Consider the following 23,344-nt stretch of genomic DNA (forward strand, 5'->3'; position numbering starts at 1 on the left):
AAAGATAATTAAATGTTTTGTATGAAATGCACAAAAATTCAATAACTAATATACAAAAGCATTATTAATATACAATTTACATATGCAAGATTCACCTGCTAAACATGTGCAATTTAGTAGTTTTTAATATATTGGCAAATTTCATTGCCCTCATTAAAATCTAATATTAGAAAATTTTGATCATCCGAAAAGAAAACATACACTTAGGAGCTCACCGGCTCCCACCCATCCTCTCTCCGTCCCTCTGACAACCACAGATCTACTCGGTCTCTATGGAGTCCCTTCTTCTGGACATTTTGTGGAAATCCAATATACGACCTTTTGCAGCTGGCTTTTTTCACTGAGAACATTGCTGAGGCCTGTGCGTTTCATAGAATGCAGAGTGACTCATTCCTTTCTGTGGACAAGTATTTCACGCTCACATTTTGTCTGCCTGGCCCTCAGCTGATGGACGTAACGCTTGTGTGTTGTGAAGCAGACAGCCACGTAGGAAGATAGGCTTTCATCCACCTGAGGATGCAGACCTGGCTTGGCTGCGATTTCACACTTTCACAAGGGTTGGGATCAAGTCTCAGCTGCCATTATTTAAAAATAGCTAGTTCAAGATTTGATGCTTTCTATGGGGCTCATTATTATCTGAGTCCTGACAAGACAAAATATAATAAACCATATATAATGAAGGCTCTTCAGTACAAATTATAACAAGCTGCTATAAATTGTTACATGGTTAAAATGTTAAAAGTTGACTTATGAAGTGGGTTTGAATACAAAGAAACAAAGAACTAATTGTGGTAACTAAATAAACAAATCTATGTGGACACATCTGTACCTAATGCTATTCCTAATGGAACAAAATAAACAGATCAGCTTTGAACAGTCATATTTAAGGTGGTACTGGAAATCATATTTAAGGTGGTACTGGAAATCGTAGCCAATGCAATAAGGCAAGAATAAAGAAGCAAAACACAAGAACTAAAAGGGAAAAGAATAAATCTTGTTTCTGAGATGGCATGATGGTCCATGTAGAAAAATCCTGAAGAATTCACAAAAAAGCCACTAGCACTAATGCGTGTGCTCAGCTCGGATGCAAATTTAGCATAAAAAACCAATAGTATTTATATATACTAACAACGAGGTGTTTGTCGGTGTGTGTGTGTACTGTCCTTGAAGGCCAGAAGAGGATGACAGAGCCAGAGCTGCCATGTGGGTGCTGGGAGTCCAACCCAGGTCCTCTGGAAGAACAGCAAGTGGTTTTACCCCTGAGCCACCTTTCCAGCCCAACAAAGAGCTCTTGCAAGAACATGTGGGTATTGGTTCTTTTCTCCAATTCCACACTTAGGAACACTGATAATCTCAGTTTCATGTAATCATTTGTGAGCAGAAAACCAGTAACACACACAGTCTATTTGCGACAACTGCTGGTATGTAGTGTCTCACCATTCACTAGGGAGGCTGTCTAAAACAACCAGAAGATAACATGTTGAGTGACATACAAAGCCATAGAGGGTTCCCAGAAGGCCACCAGGCCCCAGATAACATGAAGTCCAAGAGCAGGACCAAGGCTCACTGAGAAGGTTGTCACTGTGCATCTCTGGGGATAGATGAATTGTCTTTTTGTAGAATAGCTTCCTATAAGGCTCAACGCCTTTCACTTCCCAAAAGACCCAGAAAAGATGCTAGAAAGAGTGACTTTGCTGTTTGATTAGGGCCAAGAACTCAGAGAAGCCAAAGGTGGGCACTGTCTCTCCCATGCCAGGATGACTGACAGAGATGCTCAAAACTGTCTTTCAATGCCTGACTAGTTTAAATGTAAAGCAAAGTCCCGTGGCACACAGAAGCTTCTGGAACAGGATTACAGCTGGAGACAGCAGGCTCTGTCAAACCCGACAAGGACCACAGAGAGAGCTGTGTGCTATGAAACCAGGACGCCGCTTGATTAACGGCTGTGTAAATACAGGAATAAGCCTGTAATAATAACTTAAAAACACAAATAATAACTTAAAAACAAACTTCAAATAATGTTTTCTATAAGAAAGCATGACTGTACCCAACCACAGGTATCACAGATGGATGTTCTCGGCTTGTGGTTCACACATGATCAAATCAAACCAGGATATTGGTTTCTGTAAGTACAGAATTAGAGCAAAACTAAACATCCAAATGATCTCTAAAGTAAACTTTACCAAGTACACATTTCCTTTAGTCTGAGGCATTGCAGTTAACTACTGTTACACTGAGTAAAGCTGAGACAGACGTGTATTTAGGAAACAGGGTGGGGAGGGTGGTTCATACGGCAGAGCCAAGAAGTGGGTCAAGTCAGAGGGGAGTTTGCTCAACATCCTTCCCCAAACTAGAGGCTTCCTGCCCTTATCTTGAAAGCCAGCATCCTCCAAAAAGGGGAAGGAGAGAGGATGCTGGACTTAGGGTACCTGTTCAGTGCCTGGGGGCAATTGTGCTGCTTCTAAACCTCACAGCTCTCCTAAAAGGCAAGGAAATGCTCCTGAAAGATGAGCACCCGGCAGCCTGTAGAGAGAAGGCAGGGCTGTGTGATGCTCCCCAGCCCACTCTTGGCTGTGCCCCTACCTTTGCTTGCTCAGGGTTTGAGGTGGTCTTTCCATCCCCCCAGTGAAGCTGTACTTCCTTTAGGACAGCCCCTGTCTTCTCTATGTTCTTAGGGTCTGTGGCTCTGTCTGCCACAGGGCATTCTGGGAAAAGCATTCTGCTAAGTGTAACAATAATACTGGCCCATTCATTCCTTAAAGTCCTTTCCAGTTCTAGGGAGAGATTTGCTATGGCCTATGATGTAGAAATACCTGGAAAGAGCCAGACTGGCCACATCCTTCCTTCAGGGAGGGAGACGACTCTGGGAGTGGCCTGGTCTGGCCTGGTTACGGAGGTGGAACTGCGGTTGGCAGTGCCTGAGGGTACAGCCACAGGGAGGGAGGAAGCGCAGTCTACCCTGGGAAAGAGGTCAGTGACCACACTGGAAAAGGGGAAATCCACCCTGAGGAAGGCTGCAAGGTCAGGCCCAGGGAGAGCACCTAGAGGAAGTAGCCAGCTGCTGGGCTTGGCTCTGCTGGTTCACAAGACAGGGAGAGATGGAGCAAGTGGAATTACTATGGATCCAAGCCATACAACAAAAATAAACACACAGAGTTAGAATCAGTCCATCCGGAAGCTGGAGAGGTTGCTGAGTGGTTAGAGCACTGGCTGTTCTTGCAGAAGAGGACCAGGGTTCAGTTCCCAGCATGGACAAGGAGGTTAACAACTCCAGTTCCAGGGGATCGGGTGCCCTTTCATGGCCTCTATGGACATTGCACACACAGGTGCCCTTACATGCATGCAGGCAAAACACTCATACACATAAAAATAAAATGAATAAATAAAAAAAATTAGTTCATTTGACCTTTCCAGCTGAGGGAAAGGCTACAGTTGGTGTTGAGGTGGACAGAGCTGGCCAGCAAAACACTCATACACATAAAAATAAAATGAATAAAAAAAATTAGTTCATTTGACTTTTCCAGCTGAGGGAAAGGCTACAGTTGGTGTTGAGGTGGACAGAGCTGGCCAATCCTTTTGAATTTAAACAAAAACAATATGTCTTTCTATATACCCATGGTCCATGCATGGTGAGCATTCCAGGGGGTAGCCTTCCTGCTGCCTGAGGCTGGTGTATATGCATACTCTCCTTTTGAATGGGCAGCAACATTTTAAACAGTATGGAAACAAGGGGCTGGAGAGATGGCTCAGTGGTTAAGAGCACTGGCTGCTCTTGCAGAAGACCTGGGTTTGAATTCCAGCACCCACATGGCAGCCAACAACCATCTGTAACTCCAGTTCCAGAGGATTCGACACCCTCTTCTGACCTCCATGGGCACTGCATGACATGGGTGCACTTACACACATGCAGGCATAACACTCATATACATTAAATAAAAATGAATAAATCAAAAAAGAAGAAAAAATAAACACTATGGAAATACACTTGCATTAAAAAATTCAGCATACATTTTCTATATGTATAATGTATCTTAAATGTGAACATTCTATGACAGTGGGAAATGAAGGAGGGGCTCACGAAAGTCTGTTTCATGCGGTGAAACACCAGAGGCCTTGGCCTTGAAGAAATCTTACTGTGAACGAGACCAGGGTCAAGCTCCTCCATTCTGACTGTATTCCAGTTTTCTCAGAAGGCACTGGTAAACGAGTCAAAGTACTGACGGGGGTGTGGGGGGGGGACTTGCCATCCACTCTCAGCCATGGTAACGCTCAAGCCCAGTCACTCTGACCATGAACGTACCTGGACTGGCTAAGCCGCAGGGCGGTGCTGGAAATAAGGAAATAGAGTAATAACCGGAGGCCTATCACAGGAGCCACAGACCCCAGGGATGCTCATGCCCTGGTTGTGCCCCTGGCTTGCCTGCATTCCATCAGACAGCCTGGCCCTGCTGCCAGTGCGCAGTGATGAGGAGACTGTGTCATTTTTCTTAACCATCCAGGCTGTACATTCTCACACAGTGAGTCTCACAGTTTCTCTGTTTACCTTCCCGACACCAGCAAAGCTGCTAATTTCTCTATTTTCTGGGCACTGTGAAGAAAGACTGAAGGGGGCGGGGGGAACGCCTCTCCCCACGGAGGAGTGTGGTAAGATGACACTTTGCCTGCCACACAGGCACAAGCTGCCCTGTAAAGGATGGAGAATCTTCAAAACAATGTCACCAAGGTGGAAAAAATTACCCACTTCCTCAGCCATCTGTTTTCTCAGCCTAAGATAGACAAACACCTTTCCTAAGTATTTGGCAACTTATAAGCAATTATTCCTGGACAGTTACCTGCCTGCTCCACACCCCAGTACCCAGGACACTTGTCTAGCTACTCACTGTGGGCTGCCCACTTTGTACAGGGAACTATGACCATTAACATCTAGGGGAACCTCTTGTTTGCAAGCACAGGTCTGGAGTTTGCCGCATTGCTACATCTATCCACGGCATTGCCATGGCCCTGGAATTTAGGAACAGAGTAGTTTGAATCTGTTCTCCTGCTGTTTTGTTGTTGTTGAATCATTTTCTCCAGGAGCCACTTCTTTGCAGGGCTCCTGTGTTTAAAAGCAGGAAGGTGTGTACAACCCTGTCAAGCTCCTTTGGGAAGCTCACTGTAAGGACAGAGGCTCTGCTTGGTGCCCGACGCCCTGCTGACAAGGGCCATTAAAAGACTCCAAGTACTCCTAAGAAGAGTGTGTTACTAGACCATCTCTGAAGATGGGAAAGTGAGGCCTAAAGACAGTCACTTGTGACAAAGAGTCCTACCTCCGGGCGGCATGGTGGTTCAGGAGCCTGCCCACAGGCGTCTCCCCCTCCTTAAGCTCTTGTGGGACAGGATTGGCGGCGCTAAGTCCTCATGACATAGAAGGGCCTTCTGCCTGGCTTGTGATGTTTGTGCACAAGCCTGAGCCCGCCTGGAATGAGGCTGCCTACCAGGGGGTCTGCAACAAGGCCCTCTATTCATAGCACACAGCTAGGGCTCGGGGCTATCCACAGCCCAGCTCTGAGGATCCCTCCCCACCAACCCATCCATCAAGCACTCAGGCCGCACAGGTGTCTGCGTGTCACCTCACATAGTCGATGGTTTTTCCTTCTAATGATGCAGAGTTGGGCTCTGGGTCCTGCAGGGAGATTCCCAACATGCTGACACAGGTGTGATTTAGGAAATGGGAGACAGGATGCCTGAAACGTACTGTTTTTTCCTTAGAAGGCACAGGTCTCCTCAACTCTGCCCAGCCCACTGCTGAGGGACCCAAAGAACTAAAGAACACTTAAGAATTTTCAAATACATATAATACGATGAACGACGGCTGGCTCTTCTCTACAGAAGCAGACATTGCTCATGGAGCACTCCTGTGGGCCTTTGGGCTGACGGGCAGGTGATGTGTCTTCTGTCATGTAGCCCCACTGGTTATTTACCACTCACTTCCACAATGGAGTTATTTATCAACCTGCCCCTCCTCCATTCCTAGGTTTAAGTGACAACACCTGACCAAGTTTATTAAATAGAGCCCCAGCCCTGAGCAGGCCACCCCACCCTGCTCTATAAAGGGAGAGGGGCCGCCTCACTGGCAGCTTACAGCAGCCAGGTGCTCAGGTGGGGCTGGGCTTTCTGACTGACTACACCAGCATCTTTACCCGTTTACATGAAAAAGAAAAGCAAAGTGCACAATTTGACCATGTTACTTTTTCTCCGCAACTTCCTCCTTGTGTGTTCAGGTATGTTACCTAGATAAAATGACCCAGTGAAAAATCCAACACTTACTGAACAGCTGACCACAGTGGATCTTTCAGTTTATTGCTTTGTAAACATGTGTGGAGAGGCGCTTTATGAAGTATTTACAGATACGAGCTTTCCTAGCAAAACTGTCTAGAACAGTGCTCGGTCCAGGAGAGGCATCCATGGCCCCTGCTGTCTTAATAAGCCTGAGGTCCGGTCTCACCTTCCAGAAATTTCTCTAAAATCATGCTATCCTCAAGGTTGACACTGGGGACAGACTGGGTGGAACGTATCTACAGCAGAGCACGAACAGGCCCCGGCGACCACCCTGCGTAAAACAGAATGCCTCCCCCACCAACTGAAGGATGGCGCAGCTTAAGAAGGGTAGAATGTGTGGGACTTTATCAGAATGTGGACCCTCCCAGGGAAGGAAGGGGCCACAGTGATGCCCTCTAGAGGAAAGCTGTCGTACTGTCCTCCAAGTCAGGATTTCCTTACGCCACACCCCCATCACCCAACCTGCCAGATTGCCCTCACACCTCGCCTGCCTTTGACCTTCCCTGGGCCCTCCAGGCTTCCCGAGTCTCCCCACACCTGTGGCTCAACATGCCTCTCTCTGCAGCTGTCTTCTCCCTCGGTCTGGGACGTCCTTGCCCGGGTGGACCTTCCTAGCCACGTCTCAGTGTAAGATAGTAAATAAAGAGAAAGTCAGATTGCCACCATGGCCACTGCCCTATGCGGTGGGCACCCACAAACATACTTTACAGGTGACAGAAGTGGGGGGCAGCCGCTTGCCGCACAGAACCCTTGGCTGCTTTGAGGGGTCTATGAACAGAAACTGTTATTGCTAAACTTCTTTAGGATTTAAAATGTTTTTAAAATTATTTATTTTTTAGAAGCAGCATTTCATTACAGCTTTAACATACTCAGTAACATTTTCCAGAGCAAAGATACATCTCTTTCAAAGTGGCTATAAAAATTTTAGGTTCACAGTTGAATTAATAGTTATACAATATTGAACTCAGTATAAACCCTGTAAGACATAAAATTGGATGAGTTTTTAACCTTTAAAATTTTAAAATGTACTGATTCTTACAGAAAGACTCATTGTTTTTGCTAATAACACTTAGATGTTGGCGCATGCGTCTCTAACCTGTATGTATCTGATTATTACTGGTCATGGTCGATTGCACTCGGCTCCTTGGCACCTGTGTATGGATATAAAGTCATCAGGTAGATTTCAATGGTAATGTTTATCATCTCTACTGATTAACATGACGTAAATTTTTATGCTTCCTCCTCAAATATAACTCATTTTTTTTATTTGTTGATTTTTTTGTGTGTGGGTATCATATAGAACATCCCAAAATTTTAAAATATTTTATTTTTATTTTATCTGTGTGAGTGTATTGCTTACAGGTAGTACGTACACCCGTGTTGTGCAATGCCCCCAGGAGGTCAGAAGAAGGCACTGGATCCCCTGGAACTGGAGTTACAGATGCCATGAGGGTGCTGAATATCGAACCCGGGGCCTCTGCAAGAGCAGTCAGTGCTCTTAACCGCTGAGCCACCTCTCCAGCCCCAGTATCTAAATGTTTATGAGTGTATACCAGCAGCTCAGAACAGCCCTGAAGGCTGAATGGATTAAAAATGCTTAGCCAGCATTTAACACACATGGGATGCCCGTCCTGTGCTAGATGGGCCAATTGCTAAGGATTTAGAGATTTCAAAAATATGCCCACAGACCCTGAAGGTCCTAAAAGAAGTCTAAAAGAGAAGCTGACAACAGATCACCGAAGTGCAGGGCTGAGCGCCGCAAAGTGGCAAGCCCAGGGAGCCAATGAAATCAGAAGCCCGGCACCTAGCCTGTCTTACACCAAGGCAGGGGCCTGACTCAGAGCCATCAGGGAGTGATTGGCATGGCCATCATAGTTATGTGGGGATGGCACACATGGACCAAGACAATACATTGACAGCATAAGCCAAAGGGAAGTCATCCTGAAATTACCCAGAGCAAAGAAGTTTGTAAGATATTTCTGTGGCAGCTTTTGACAATTAAGAAACCACTTAAGTGAAAGAGGTGCCAATCAAGTAGTCATTCTGACAAAGCACCCTCAAATATTTTGGCTTAATGATCCACCACTCCAAACCTATTGAGCTAGTTCTTTAGGAAGAATCCTTGTAAAATGCACACAGGAGAGTCCAGAGACTCGGGAGACTCTGCTGTGAGGTCAGAGGTGTCATGAATGTCTGCTGTGTTTTCACCGTAAAGAGGAGAAGCTGCCTGTCTTGAAGCAGAGTTCCCAATGGAGGGCTTCTGGAGAAATCACAATCACCAAGCTCTTAGCTAATCCATCTCCAGCCCTGATCTGCTTTTCTGAGCACAAGCACCTACTTTCCCCCAGCACTGAGAAAGTTCCTTGGACTGGCAGCGAGTCCCTCCTCCACAGAGAAACACTGTGGCATTCACTGGACAACAAAAAGTGTATTATAGCAAAAGTATGCAGTGCTCCACGCCGGAACGATACGCTGTAACAAAGGGACAATGTTCAACTGCATTCTGGTTTGTTCACCTAGAAAGGTCAGCTGTCCTCTTCCGCAGCAGGACAGGGTGGCCCAGCCATAATTTCAAAGAAAACCATCTTCCTTAAACTAAGGAATCGTCTTAAGATGCACATGCATGAGCTGTTGGGGTGCACGGTGGGCAGTTTCCAGCCTTAGCACAAAGCCGACCTATCAGAGGTGAGACTGAGGCAGGTGGGCACACAGCTGCTGGTACACCTGACCTTCCCTTGCCTCCCACAAGGCTGAGGTTCTTCTGTGGTGACAGTCTGAGGCAACAGGGATGGAGAACTAGACCCACAGACCCACAGACCCACAGACACAGGGAAGGGAGGCTGGAGGCCCAGGGCAGAGGGCTTGACTTTTTTGCACCTCAGTGGTCTCTATACCTGATGTCAATGAAGTGTCCTAAACAGCTTTGCCCTGATGACCCAAGACAATGCTGTGCGGTTGGGCACAGAAACTGAAGTAAGGCCCAGGTAAGGAGAAAAGTCACCGGTTTACCTGAGGACAGCCTGGGCAAGGCCACCTGCCCCTTGCTACCTAATCACATTTACTTGGACAATGCAGACACTCTATCAGGTGTGGCTGGTCTGTGGCCCATGGGCTGCATGCTGCCAAGGACAGCTATGAATGTGGCCCAACACAAGATCGTAAGCTTCCTTAAAAAAGAGAATTTTTTTTTTCATTTCTTAAACTTCATTGTGCAGCTCTTACACATGAACTTCATAGGTGACAATGTCCTGTTGCAATGTGGGACATGCCTGCTTATGTGCACCACCTAATCCTCCTGGCGAGGCTCAGGTGACATGCATGAGGCCACGTGGTCTGCAGGAGGATGAGCCAGAATCCAGATTCGGCCCATTTAGATTCTAAAGTCCACAACTAGTGGCGAGCCCTCAACATTAGGAAGACTCTGATGGCTGGGGCCAGAGCCAGGAACCACTTCCCGACAGACAGACAAGCTGTGGAGGGAGTGTTCTTTCCTGTGGAGATAAAGCCAGCGGAAGTGGTCAGGACCCAGGAGGCCAGAGGAAGGGTGCTAGCCACGACATGCCCCTCCCCGCCACGTCCTGCGGTCAAGCACCACCTTATACTCAAGAAGGTCCTCCCTCCCCCACCGAGGACAGTGAAGTACCTGCAACCCCAATTCATCTGAGACTCACGAGCACATTCCAAAAGGCTCTGCAGGGATCACTAGCTCCTGGGCTGGGTCTTGAGAATGTTGTAAATCTTCTGAAAGTGGAACTTGGGAAAATGCATGAAGTTCGATACCTCAACTGAGGCTGCCAGGTGGTGTCAGAAGACGCTGATGGACACCACTGTCAGACCCCACAGCCACGAGCGGGAACTTACACCTCGTCTGAGTGAGCACCTAGCCATCTGCTTGGCCTCCTGGGCCATTGGAAGCTGGGAGTGTCATGGTCCTAACCAGGCTTTTCCTACTGCAAATCTCATGCTCTTTAAAATAAAAAATCTTAAAAATTGTTTTTATTTTATTTGGCGTGCATGAGTGTATTGCCTGTAAGTACACCTGTGTTGTACAAATTCCTCTGAGGTCAGAAGAGGGGGTTGGATCCCCTGGAACTGGAGTTAAGGATGGTTGTTAGCTGCTATGTGGGTGCTGGGAACCAAACCCAGCTCCTCTGCAAGAACAGCCGGTGTTCTTAACTGCTGAGCCATCTCTCCAGCCCCAAAGTTCATGTTTCTGAGAGTCACTCCATGAGCCGTGCTGGAAACACAGTGTCCCTTTATCAGCAGCTCTGCCCGAGGCTTCACCTAGTCAGCCATGGTTCAAAAATATTCTGTGTAAATTTCCAGAAATACGTAATCCGTATAATTTAGATCTCATCATTCTGGATAATAGGAAGTCTCTTGCCATCCTGCCAGGTATGTGACCTGCTCCTTTGCCCAGGGTATCCACACAGTATGGAATACCCACCCGTTAGCCCCTTGGTAATTATTCCCATTAGTGGATTGACTATCCTAGTTCTCAAGTGACCCCTTATTCCAATGATTAATGACCCAAAGCCCACAGTGCTTCCTGTAATTTGATGATAACATATTGCTAGAAATGTACTTTAAATCTCTTACTACACCTAATTTATAAATGAAACTTTACCACAGGTATGAATTTATAGGAACAAACCCCAGAGTACTGGTAGGACTTGGGAACTACCCAAAGTTTCAGGCATTCACTGGGTCTTAGAATGTACCCCCCAAGGAAAGGGGGGACAGACTGTTGTACAGCATTCAACACAGGACTGGATGGGAATCAAACTGACCTTCCTCACCCACACACTCATTCTACCAAGGAACTGACATTTGATGTGTATTGAAACCATAACAACATGGTGGCCAGGGTACTGTGAACCAGGTTCTTGCTCCTCATATCAGCACCATGTGCCCCACCAAGCGGACTCCCTCTCATTATGATTAAAATGTATGACTTAAATGGCCCCTTGTTATGGAATAGGGAGCTGAGAGGGACCCTCCATACCTTATAGAAAGGAAATTGAAACTCTTGTTCTAGAGATGGCATCTCTAATGTGTATTAAATCGTTGCAACCCAAGTGTCTTCCTGTAAGAACTGGGTCCTCACAGGGTCACTGACATTTCCTCTAGGGCTGGAATCCCTGTGCCCATGGGGTTGGGTGTGCATGTTAGAAGTGAACCACTCATTCAAACATGCCAGTCTGTGAGTATAAGTCAGTATGACACATACACATGACCAATGAAGTTCACATTCAGATCAAGACCCTGTTTAACATATTGGATCAGTATTTCTTCCAAGCAGGAGCTCTGAGTGACCCAGGACAGAGACTTCTGCTGCTATGTGCAGACAGTGATACTGCCATGGGTCTTTTAGATATTTGACAGGATGATGGCCTCAGATAACTTAATAACAATTCATTCTGATGACATTTTTTTAAATGACTAATTCAAAAGCTTCATAATTTTAAAGAAATGACCCTGGGCTGGGGAGACAGCTCAGTAGTAAAGTACTTGTAGTGTAAACATGAGGACCTGTGATCAAATCGCATGAACCCATGTTTAAACCAGGCATGGTGACGTGCATCTGTAACACCAGGACTGGGAAGAGACAGATCTCTGGAGTTCCATAACCAGCCAGTATAACCAATTCGGTGAGCTCCAGGTTCAGTGAGCTGTCTCAAAAAATAGAGAGCATTTGAGGAGGACACTCTACCTCAACTCTACCTTACACACACACACACACACACACACACACACACACACACACACACACACATGTGCACATGTACCTGCACACATGAATATGCACCAAGAGAAATAAAAAAAGAAATGACCCTTCTCAAATGAATGACTCCAATAAAGAATAGATTATTATTCACCTAAAACTCCTAATAACAAAGGGAAAATACCAGGTTAGATTTTTGCAGATGTACTCACAACGAGGGCTTTCATGTCTCTAGAAAACTTAGCCCAAAGTAGGAGGAACCAAAGAACAATCCAAACTGTAAGTCTGACTTTGGAAGAATGTGTAGTTTTGTAAGCCAGTTCTCAGGCATCATTCAGCCTAGGATACGATATGTCACTGGCTGACCAGAGGCTACTTACCAGACGTCTGCTCTGCTGGTGGCCTTTCACCAGAGGCTTCAGGTTGTGCAAAAATGTGCATTGTTGACGGTGCTAAGGGGAAGCTAGTCCCCCAGACAGGTGACAAGATAGGCGAGACGTGCTAGACTTGTCAAAGGACAGGTATCCAGTCCTGGTGGTTTAGGAGTGGGATGGGGACTTGGCTTGAAGCTCTGCTTTGACTGATTCTGTAAAAACCAACCTGTCCCCTGCAGAGGTATTTACTATGAGAATCCCTGCCCTTCCATTGGCTATTTCTGGGACTGAGGGTACTCCTGGAGACACTCAGCAGTTCAGTTCCAGAAAGCCCTTGGAAGATGAGCTTTCCAGGGATCCCAGCACGGTGCCGTGACCCTCTGTGGGTCCCTTACCTTTGCCTCTCCCTGTTGGAGCCTGTGTGTCAGAGGAAAATATCATGGTTACATGCTATTATGCTACTCTATGTGTATGCATGTGTGTATAAGTATGTGCGTGTGTGCGTGCGTGCGTGCGTGCGTGCGTGCGTGTGTGTGTGTGTGTGTGTGTGTGTGTGTGTTATGATCCTCTGGAAAAAAAAACTAAGAATTCAACTAACATCAATCTCTCACACATTTGGTTTGAAGTTGCAAATGAAGCCAAATTTGGGGATTTCTAGGCAAAGAAAGAGTAGGAGAGATCCTTGCCTCCCAATGCCAGCATCCCTGGAAGGCTCCTGGCTCTGCCTCTCCTGGCCATCAGCCCTTGGAGCAGAGCCGTGATGCTCTTGAACTCCAAGCTCCTTCATGAAGCCTGTGGCAACAGCTCCATCAGTTTGCAACACAGCAGCGCTCATAGCCGCTGTGATTTCATAGCAGAAAATACTCCAACATGACTGTCTCCTTTACAGATTCTGATGAAAACAAGCAGACCACACAGATATGCACCCTCACCTAGACCTTTGAAGGCCCCAGAATATTTCATGTCCCCTGTACTCACTGAGCCTGGTACCAAATGTGTCATCAAGCAGGGTGGACACAGTCCTCCCTCTCACCCTGCTTTCCATGTTATTATTGTAAGATCTCCTAAAGAGGTAAAAGGATGGACTGGCCCAGCTCAATCCTAACTCTATTAGCTTTCCTAATTGAGATTATTGCATCAAATATCAGATTAGTAGTTCTCATTAAAGGACACATGCACTCATGCTATAGAGTTGTAAAAGACGATATCCATATATATATTTTGGGGGGCGGGGAGAATCATGGTTCGAACTCTAACAACTTACAAAATTCAGTCTTGCAAAATAAAAGTTGTCTTGGAATACAGTACCAGGAAAATGTTTATATTTCCTGAAAAACTAGGAATGTTCCTTTAATCGGGCCAGAACAATGCAAGGCTTTGTGTTTCACTTTCGCTTTGTCAGTCAGGAAGCTCTGACCGAATTTAGGCACAATGAACATCTTTTCTTATCTGCAGGGAAAGGGAGCAACATTCATTGAATGTCTACTCCTGCCTGGGGCCTCCATAAGTTACTCAATTTAGTGCTCTCCATTATTTTATGGCAGCTTCATGGATTAGAACATCACGGTGGGAAGGCCGGGAGCTCGGTCACCTGGTTGCGTGTGGTGGAGCCAGTCTCTAACCTGTAGCCCACCTGGACCGTGAACACTCTGATACAGCTGCATTCTGTAAAGTGCCTGGGGAAAGTACACAAACTGCCCAGCAGCAGGTGTCAGGGTGGAAGCTGAGGAAATGCTGTCCTAGGCTCTGGCCGGTGGCTCCAGGCCCCTGAGGCTGGGCTGACAGGAAGAGAGGAGGAAAGTGTGGTAGCTGTGCAGACACAGGGCTGGAAGGCAGCTACTGGCTTGGATGGTTATGTCTGCCCTGGAGATCAACTCTCCTATGATGGCCACCATAGAAGAGGACTGTGTGTGTGTGTGTGTGTGTGTGTGTGTGTGTGTGTGTGAGTGTGTGTGTACAGGCTCATGTGTAGAGGCCAGAGGTCAACCTCAAGTGCTGTTCCTCAGGCACTGTTCACCTCACTCTTCTCTGAGATGGGGGTCTCTCACTGGTCCGGAACTCACCAAGTGGATTACATTGGCTGGTAGTGAGCCCCAGGGACTCATCTGTCTCCATCTCCCTAGTAATGGGATGGCACACCCATCTTCTTAGATGGGTTCTGGGGATTGAATCCGTCTCATTATGTGTACAAGGCAAGGACTTGACCAACTGAATGCCAGAAGATGACTTGAAACTGCCTCCTGCTCTCCTCCACAGCCCAGGGTGTCTACTATTTCTTGTTGCTCTAACTAGTTTACTCAAGCTCAGAGCACAAATGACATGAAGACTCAGCTTTCGGACAACTTAGAAACCTGATTACTCTCTTGAATTAACGGGCGCACCAAATTTCCAGTGACTGGCTTCGTCAGGTGTGATGCCTTCTTGAACACACGCTGTGAGTGAACTGGTTCTCAAGTCAATTATACCCTTTGAGGACCCACTGTTGATACAACTCTTTCATCACACACACACACACACACACACACACACACACACACACACACACACACTCACCTGGCCAAGACAAGCCATTTTGATTCACTGAAAAGCCATTCAAGGGGCTAGCTACCAAGCCTGGCAGCCTGAGTTCATTCCCAGGACCCATATGGAGATGGAGGGAATCAACTCCAGAAAGTTGTCTTCTGACCTTCACATGCCTGCTGTGGCATGTGTGCACCCACAGACACACACATAACACACATAACACAATAAATAAATAAATATTTTAGAAATCTTTTAAGAAAACGACGCAATGCTTTGCACATAGTAGGTGCTCAGCAAATGCAAGAACTATGTCACATATGATTTCAAAAGCAAAACTAACCTACGGTGTTGGAAGTGAGGTGTTGCCCAGTCCATCCTGTCCGACAAGGGAAAGGTATGGCAACAACAGGGGGCTTGGCTAGGGGCTGGGCAATCTGCCTTCCTTGATCTGGGTGTTGGATCCACAGCTGTTCCCTGTGCGGTTTCAAGGTTCCATGTATTTGTGATTCACCCATACTTTTCTGTAAACATGTTGTACTTTGATAAAGTTTACAAAAACTAATTTGAGTGCTATTTTGAATTTTGGATGGGGTCTGCTTTTTAATTTGCATGTATAAGTAACCGCATTAATGAATTTGTTTAATTTGTCTTAAAATTCGGTTTCAAAATAAGGCCAACTGAGCGAATGGCAGTTGCTCTTGCCAGTGTCCCCACTGGGTGACAGATGACCATTAACGTCAAGAGACTTAATGGGATGGAGAGAATGCAGGGCTGCAGCCTCACCCCTGGAGTGCGTGCTAATTTCCATCCAAAGCCAGATTTCTCATGGAGCAAGGTTTTTAAGCTTTTTTTTAAAAAAAAAAAACAAACAAACAAACAAAAAACATGTAGGCATGAACTGTCTGGAGATAGGTTTAAATGAGTCTTTTTTCCTCTTTCCCTCCCTCCCTTCCTTTTTGAGAGGAATCAGAATCCCAAGTTCTCACATCACAGGGAGACTCGAGCTGCCTGTTGGAGACCCTCTTCCCTCCTTCCCACCTGTATGTTGTGCACTGCGGACAAAGAACATGCATTTAGGTGTGCTCCATACTGGCCTGGCTTCCATTCTACCTCTAACCAGCAGAATGAGCCTAGAAAGCTTACTCTGCCTCTCTGAGTCCCGTGATTTTCCTTTTCACATTGAATGCGACTCTACTTTGACTTTGGGCTGGTGGGTGGCTCTTCCCACTTTGTCCAAAAATTTCTAAGGTTTAGCACTAAAAATCCCCCATCATGGGACCACCCCTGCCATTGTGTGGGTTCTTGACTGGCTCTGCTCTGCCCTGCCCCCTGGAGCCACCTTCACGGTAATTCCTTGGTGTCTTACAGTTGCAGACACAGTCCACACCACCTGGGACCACACCTTGAAAGCTTTGGTTGTGCTATCTGTTCACACGGGATCCAACTCTGGCAACTCCCTCAGCAACTTGACTCACTTGAAGAGACACATGATGGACAACTGTTTGTAGTCTCTCACAGGACCATGTCCAGACACAGAGGGATGGGGGTAGGTGCTGATGCCTAGTCAGTAGGTCCTGCAGGCAGAAAACTGTCAACCCAAATGCATCACCTGAAGTCTTTGGAGTGAAGTGAGTTTCCCCCTCCAGGATGCTGTGAACATCAGCAATCCTAGAGCCATGAGCCTGTCCTCCACTGGGGCCGTCTGATGATCAGCGGGCACTGGTTACTTCATAGACACAACCAGGATGGCCTGGAGGATCCGGTACTAAGGCCAGGGGGAAAAATGCCCAGGGGACAAGTAAGGAGACGCAGGTCTCGGGGTCTAGGACTGGCTGAGGCAGAAGTATCTTTGATGTCCAGCGGCCTGTCGCAGGACAAGGTGAGGCTGGGAGGACCCCGATCCTGCAAAGGTCTGACATTTCATACTAGGAGCTAGGCAGACAGGAGGACACAGTGTCAGACCCTCACTATGCCCCAACGGTCCCCATGGAAGCCAGTGCTGCCTTCCAGTGTCTGACCACTAAAATGCATATTCATGCCTCAGAATCAACTGTAAGGGGAATTAAAAATGAAATTACGTGTTTATGTTTTAGTATAAACCGCACAAGGAATACAAAGGGAAACCATTATTTCTTTCTAAGCCATTATTTCTTTCTAAACACTTCTGATCAGGAGCTGGCTGTGACCTTCTGTAAACACCAGGGACAGAATCACAGGAGGAAGATTAGTAACAGAAAAGCCCTTCCACCCCGGCGAGGTGGACATACGCAGTCTGTGCTCTTTTCTCGCCCTCCATTTCCACAGGGATGCCAATCAATTTAAGAACTGAAAATAGCCGCAGAAAGGAAAGGAAAAGATCGAGCTCTGTTGGTTACCATGGGAGTCACTAATTGAAGCTCTTTTGTCTTTTAGAGATCTGTGCCATTCTACTGACATTTACAATGATAAAACTAACAGAGCCGGAGTCTACTTCCTGCCATTTCATAATCACCGAAATATCACCAAGGAAGTTCAAATTAAAGAAGCTTTTAAAGAAGTGAAACCCACTTACTGCAGCCAGGACACTCATTAAGGCAACCTACCTTGGGCTGACCTTCAGAGGTCAAGGGCACACTCTCCAAAGGGTTCTAAGAAACACGAAGGGAGATACTTCGGCACAGATCCTTCTGTGGTATTTTAACCAGAGGATGGAAGAAAGGCCAAAAGGCTGGTCCCTGTCACTCACAGAGACAGCAGAACTGTGACCTTCCAGCAGAAAGTCAATGTCCTCGAGGCCCAGACAGGCCAAGTACCCAACTGAGCACAAGTACTTGCAGAGAATGAACTGACACAGTCTGTATCCCCGAAGCAACACTCTCAAATGCCATCAGCCTCCTCTCAGTGACAAGGATTTGCTGCCGTGGTGGGTTGGATATCGTACTAGTTACTTTTCTGAAGCCGTCATGAAACATCATGACAAGGCAACTTATAGAAGGAAAAGTTTATTGGGCATACAAGTCCAGAGGATAAAAGTCCATCATGGCGGGTGGCATGGCAGGAGGTGGCCACGGCAGAAAGCTGAGCGCTCACATCTTCAAGCACCAGCAGGAAGCAGAGACGGCAAGCTGGAAGTTATGTACTTCCTCCAGCAGGGTTGTACCTCCTAAAGAGTCCACGACCTCCCCAGACAGTGCCGCCAACTGGAGACTATATAACAAGAGGTCAAGTACTTGACCCTATGGGGGCATTTCTCATTCAACCCACCACAGACATAGAAGCTTGGTCACCAGCTGGTGGCAGAAACCACAGAAGGCCTAGGTGGAGGAGGTGGGTTACCAGGGTGTGTCTTAAATGCTACACCCCAGTATTCTGCTCTGCATCCTATCCTCCAGGAGGTCAGGAGACCCAGCCACATGCTCCTGTCACCTGCGTTCTGCCTTACCACACAGATCCAGAATCACAGAGACAAGTGAGTCTGGATTAAGCCCTCCGAAACTGTGCACCAAAGTAAATCTTCCCTCTTCTGAAAGTATTCACTCAAGTGCTTTACTTACAGTGACACAAAAATAACTAACAACTGCTATCAGACACAAGAGCCTTTGACTGGAAGTGGGTTCCCCAGGGGTGTGGTTTATTAATAAACAGGAAACTCTTTCCTTTAAGATTTCAAACTGTCCAGTTAGGCAAGAGCAGAAAAGACATGAAGTGAATACTTTCATTAATTCTTAGATGGCTAGAGACATCATCTCTAGAAATGGATTTCTGGAAGTTTGAATTAACAAAGGGAAAGGATTCCCTGCTGTCTGGGGTGAGTCATGGACTGTAATTCCCTAGGTCCAACTGCAAACATGATCAGCTTTTCAGAGAGTGGGCTGCACAGTAAAAAGGCTGGAAGGTACCAGAAGGAAGAATTTCAATGACTCTGACTTGGGGTTTAAGAAAGTGACCTGAGCCTTTTTAAAAGGAGGGAGACTGGGGGCTGGAGAGATGGTCAGTGGTTAGGAGCACTGGCTGCTCTTGCTGAGGACTCAGGTTCGGTTCCCAGCACCCACACAGTGGCTAATAACTGTCCATAACACCAGTTCCAGGGGATCTAACACCCTCTTCTGATACCCACAGGCATTACACAACACAGGAGCACTTACCTACATGCAGGCAATATACTCATACACATAAAATAAAAATAACAAATATTTTTTCAAAAGAGGAGGGAGACCTTCAAGGGATGGCACTTGATTTCCCACCTCAAGGAAGGACAAAGCCAGGGTTCAGGCCCAGGCAGCTCTGGGTGCCTCCGTCTATCCTGACCGAGATACCTATTCTTCTGGGTAAGAACTACTTAGGAACTTGACTTTCCAGGAACCAGGAGTGAACTGTGCCGGTACCAAGATGGTGAAGATGCTGTGGCTCTCTACTAGTGACTTCCCTAGTGCTTCCTGCGCACACACCCTGCACACACACATATTCACACTCAATCACACTGTCTACATTTGCACATGCATTCACACTTACACACTCCTGCACACAGTCAAACACTTGTTCATGCATCTGAACTCACATCTACAGTCTCTCTCCACACACACACACACACACGCACGCACGCACATACCTATATGTTCACACTCATGCCTCACACATACACACCCCTACACATACACATATACACTCACACACTTTCTCTCCCCATACACACTCTCACACACAATGCCACCACAGGTGAGGTCAGACTCACCCTCAGTGAGTCCGCCCCAGGGTTGAAGACACCTCCCCTGTCACTGTGGACCTTCTGGCTCCGTTCTGCTAAGCAGGCTGCAGAAAAATTTTCATTGTTTATTTTTAAAGGTTTATTTGCAGACTGGAGAGATGGCTTAGCAGTTAAGAGCATGGGCTGTCCTTGCAGAAGATCTAGGTTCAAATCCCTGCCACCATACGGTGGCTAACAACTGTCCCTGTTCCAGGGGATCCGACACATGCTTCTGTCCTCTGTGGAAACTGCATGACATGGGGGCACTTAGATACACGCAGGCAGTACACGCACACACGTAAAATAAAAATAAATAGAAATTTAAATAAAGTTTATGTGTATTTGTGTGTAGTATGTGTGGATGTTCACATGAGTGTGTGGATATGTGTGCATGTCTGTGCATGTGTGAGGAGGCTAGGGGCCTATACAGGTGGCTTAATTGCTCTCCACTGTCTATATTGAGGCAGAGTCTCTATCTGAACCCAGAACGTGCCTGTTTGGCTGTCTAACTAGTCTGCCTGCTGTAGGGATGCCCTGTCTCCACCTCTCATGTGTTAAGATTACAGGCAGGCTGTCACGTGTGCCTGGCATTTACATAGGTGCTAAGATCCAAACTCTGGTCATCATGCTTGCTCCACATATGCCTTACCCAATGCAAGTGACGCTTATCAAAGACAAAGCACTCATTTAAAATAGTTTATTATCTATATTTTATGTGTATGAGTGTATTGCCTGCATGCGTGTAAGTGCATCGTGTTGCACACTGTCCACGGAGGTCAGAAGAAGGCATTAGATTCCCCTAGAACTGGAGTTATGGATGGTTGTGAGCTGCCATGTGGGAGCTGAGCATTGAACCCGGGTCCTCTGGAAGAGCAGCCATTGCTCTTAATTGCTGAGCCATCTCTCCAGCCCCAAAGTGCACTCATTTTAAGAGCATTTCTGAGTACCTATTTAGTGCTGGGCTTTGAAGACTCTAGGGTGGACAAACCCTGTAGCTGGTTAATCGTGTGCTCACAATAAGAAATGACATTTGCTTAGACATCTTATTTTGTAAGATGTGCCTTGGCCTGGGCCAGCAGGCAGGGAAGGCTTCCTGTGGGTAGTTCCCTAAGTGGAGAGCTGATGGAGAGAAAGAGGATCTCAAGATATTGTGTGGTAAGTGGACCACATCACCACAGTGGGCATGTCGGCTCCTCCAGCTTCTCCTCTCTTCCTGCCCAGAGAGAAAGGACCCCGAGGATGGAGGTTATCTGTGTATTCCCATGTCTTCTGGCATGTGCCCATGTCTCTGGCCCCGAAGGACCCAGGGGATGGAGGTTATCTTCATGTTCCCATGTCTCTGGCCCCAGCTGCCATCTCAGTGGCTTCCTCCACTGCTGGTTCTCAGATTTGCATTTCCTCAACGGTCTCCCCAGTGTTTCATAACCCAGGGCTCCAGTGAGGATCCTCTTTCACACAGGAGTCTGAGGGCACCCCAGCTTGCTGTATCCAAAGCTCTGGACCTACCCCACTGTCCCCTAGTATCTGGATCCTCCTGACAGCCAGGTCTTTCCTACACACCTGGGCCTTATCTAACCCCAGGGCTTCCTCAGGTTGATACTGTACACGTTTGGTACCAGATAATTCTTCGTATCCCCAGCCCAGTTCTGCAGACCCCTGACCACTAGGGCACACTCTTCCATCTGCCCCTCTGTCTCCAGCCCAGCCCTGCAGGCCCCTGCCCACTAGGGCACACTCCTCCATCTGCCCCACTACATCCACATGAGGGGTGGCCTCCTCCTCCTGGAGGTTGCTGCCAGGTGTCATCATCCAGCAGCAGAGCCCCTAGGGACACATGCCAAGCCCTTTGGGCTTGGGCAACCTTTCTCGTCTAACACAATGACATGGTAGCTGTAAGAAGGAGCTGGGTGGCCAGGCCCACTACCACCTGGTCATTCCATCTATGCAGGCTACTTACAGGGACAGAGCGGCACCAGGGCTGGGTCTCCTCCATCAGGGGATGGGCTGAATGGCTAGTTGCTAGACTTTGCTCTTTCTTCCTCATCCCCAGAGTGGCTACCCAGAACTAAGGGAGCTACTCTCCTCTTCATCCCTGGGCATCAATCAAAAGGAAGAACCAGATGTTTCCTGCCTTCCTGTTGTTACCTGTACTCGTCCATTATTCAATAACATTAAAGCAGCCCAGTGACACAGAGTCTCCCCCACCAGCATCCCTGAGAGCTGTATTATGCCAGGAATTCTGCAGACACAATCCAGATCCCGCTCTCACTCACCTACCCACCACCCATCTGTGTCGGCCCAGCATCCACCACAGGCATGCCCTGCCAGAGTACGAGCGAGACTTGGACACACAGACGCATTAAGGTACAAATCAAGTTCTTCAAAGCTTGGGCCCAGATGTGGTTCAACCTTCACCACCACCACCCCTGCCCAGGGTTTCTGAAATATGTGGGAGCAGATAATGAGTTGTTTTGAGGGTAAAACCCAAGCCTAAATTCATTTATGACTTATATACATGTAATACACACAGGTGTTTAGGTGCTTTCATACAACATTGCGTATGTGGAGGGGGGTACAAGCGTGTGTGCAGGTACATGTGCCTGCGTGTGTGAGCACAGAGCTTAATCTCAGGTGCTAGTCTTTGGGAACAATCCACTTTGTTTTTGGAAGTTCAATGGCCTCAAGTTCTGCAAGTAGACTAGGCTGTCTGGACAGCCAGCTCTAGGAATCCTCCCGGCACTGGGATACAAGCGTGCACCACCACACCCAGCTTTTCACGTGGGTTCTGGGGATCAACTCAGTCCTTGTGCTGGCATGTCCCACACTACATTGAGGTACCTCCCAGCCCTGCAGGCACTTTTGTGCACCTGCACTTTTCCTGGGTAGGTCCATCACAGGAAGTGTGCATTTCCTACCTGGAGCAATTTGTCTGCATTCAGAAGGTCTTGGACTGGGAAGCACTGGAATTTTGAATATTCAGGCTAGAACTACCCAAGCTCTATATGACTATCAAGCACAGTGACAGCTAGGAAGGGACCAAGGTGACACTGGAGAGGGTGACAGTTACACACACCACTGCAAAGGACAGCCATTCCAAGCAGCTACTCCTCCATCAGCCCTGCCTGGCACCTGATGCCTGTGATGTTCAGGTACGGGCTGTGCACCTGCAGTGCAAACCCCATGAACAGCAGGCAAGAAGGGCCACGTCATCCCTAATGGCCACTTCAGATGCCCCTGCCTGACCATTCAGCAATTAACAGATGCCCCGTGTGGCAAGTCCCCAATCTTGTCCTTGGCACCATCAGCCATTATCAAGTTCAAGGCTATCCTGGCAGCCCCCAGGAGACCTCCTACTCCTTGATGACTCATCTTGCTATCCAGAGACAGAAAAAAAGTCATTTTCTGGGGGAAACTGCCAGCTGACAGTCTTTACCAGTCCCCACCCTGTCATGCCCCCGTACACCCCAGTGAAGCCTGTAAAGGCACATTTTCAATTCTCCACACTGGGCGCCTTCCAAACAGCTCCCCAACAAGCCAGCACTGTTCTGATTTACCTCTGCCAACCCCCATCCAAAAAGGGGACACTGTCCCCAGTAATGATGTGGAATAATCAGACTGCAGCTGGGACATCTTGCTGGATGTCTAACAGGTTTCATTTATGCGGGCTGAAATAGGCACATT

The 23,344-nt window shown here is 47.3% G+C and overlaps 1 protein-coding gene across 1 annotated transcript in view; it reads right to left on the reverse strand.

Moving 5' to 3' along the window:
* Ptpre (protein tyrosine phosphatase receptor type E) overlaps positions 1-23,344 on the reverse strand; it is a 152,735-nt gene that overhangs the window by 82,973 nt on the left and 46,418 nt on the right. The window lies entirely within an intron of this gene.

Source organism: Nannospalax galili, unplaced genomic scaffold, assembly GCF_000622305.1.
Source record: "Nannospalax galili isolate Female #2095 unplaced genomic scaffold, S.galili_v1.0 scaffold810, whole genome shotgun sequence".
NCBI lineage: Eukaryota > Metazoa > Chordata > Mammalia > Rodentia > Spalacidae > Nannospalax > Nannospalax galili.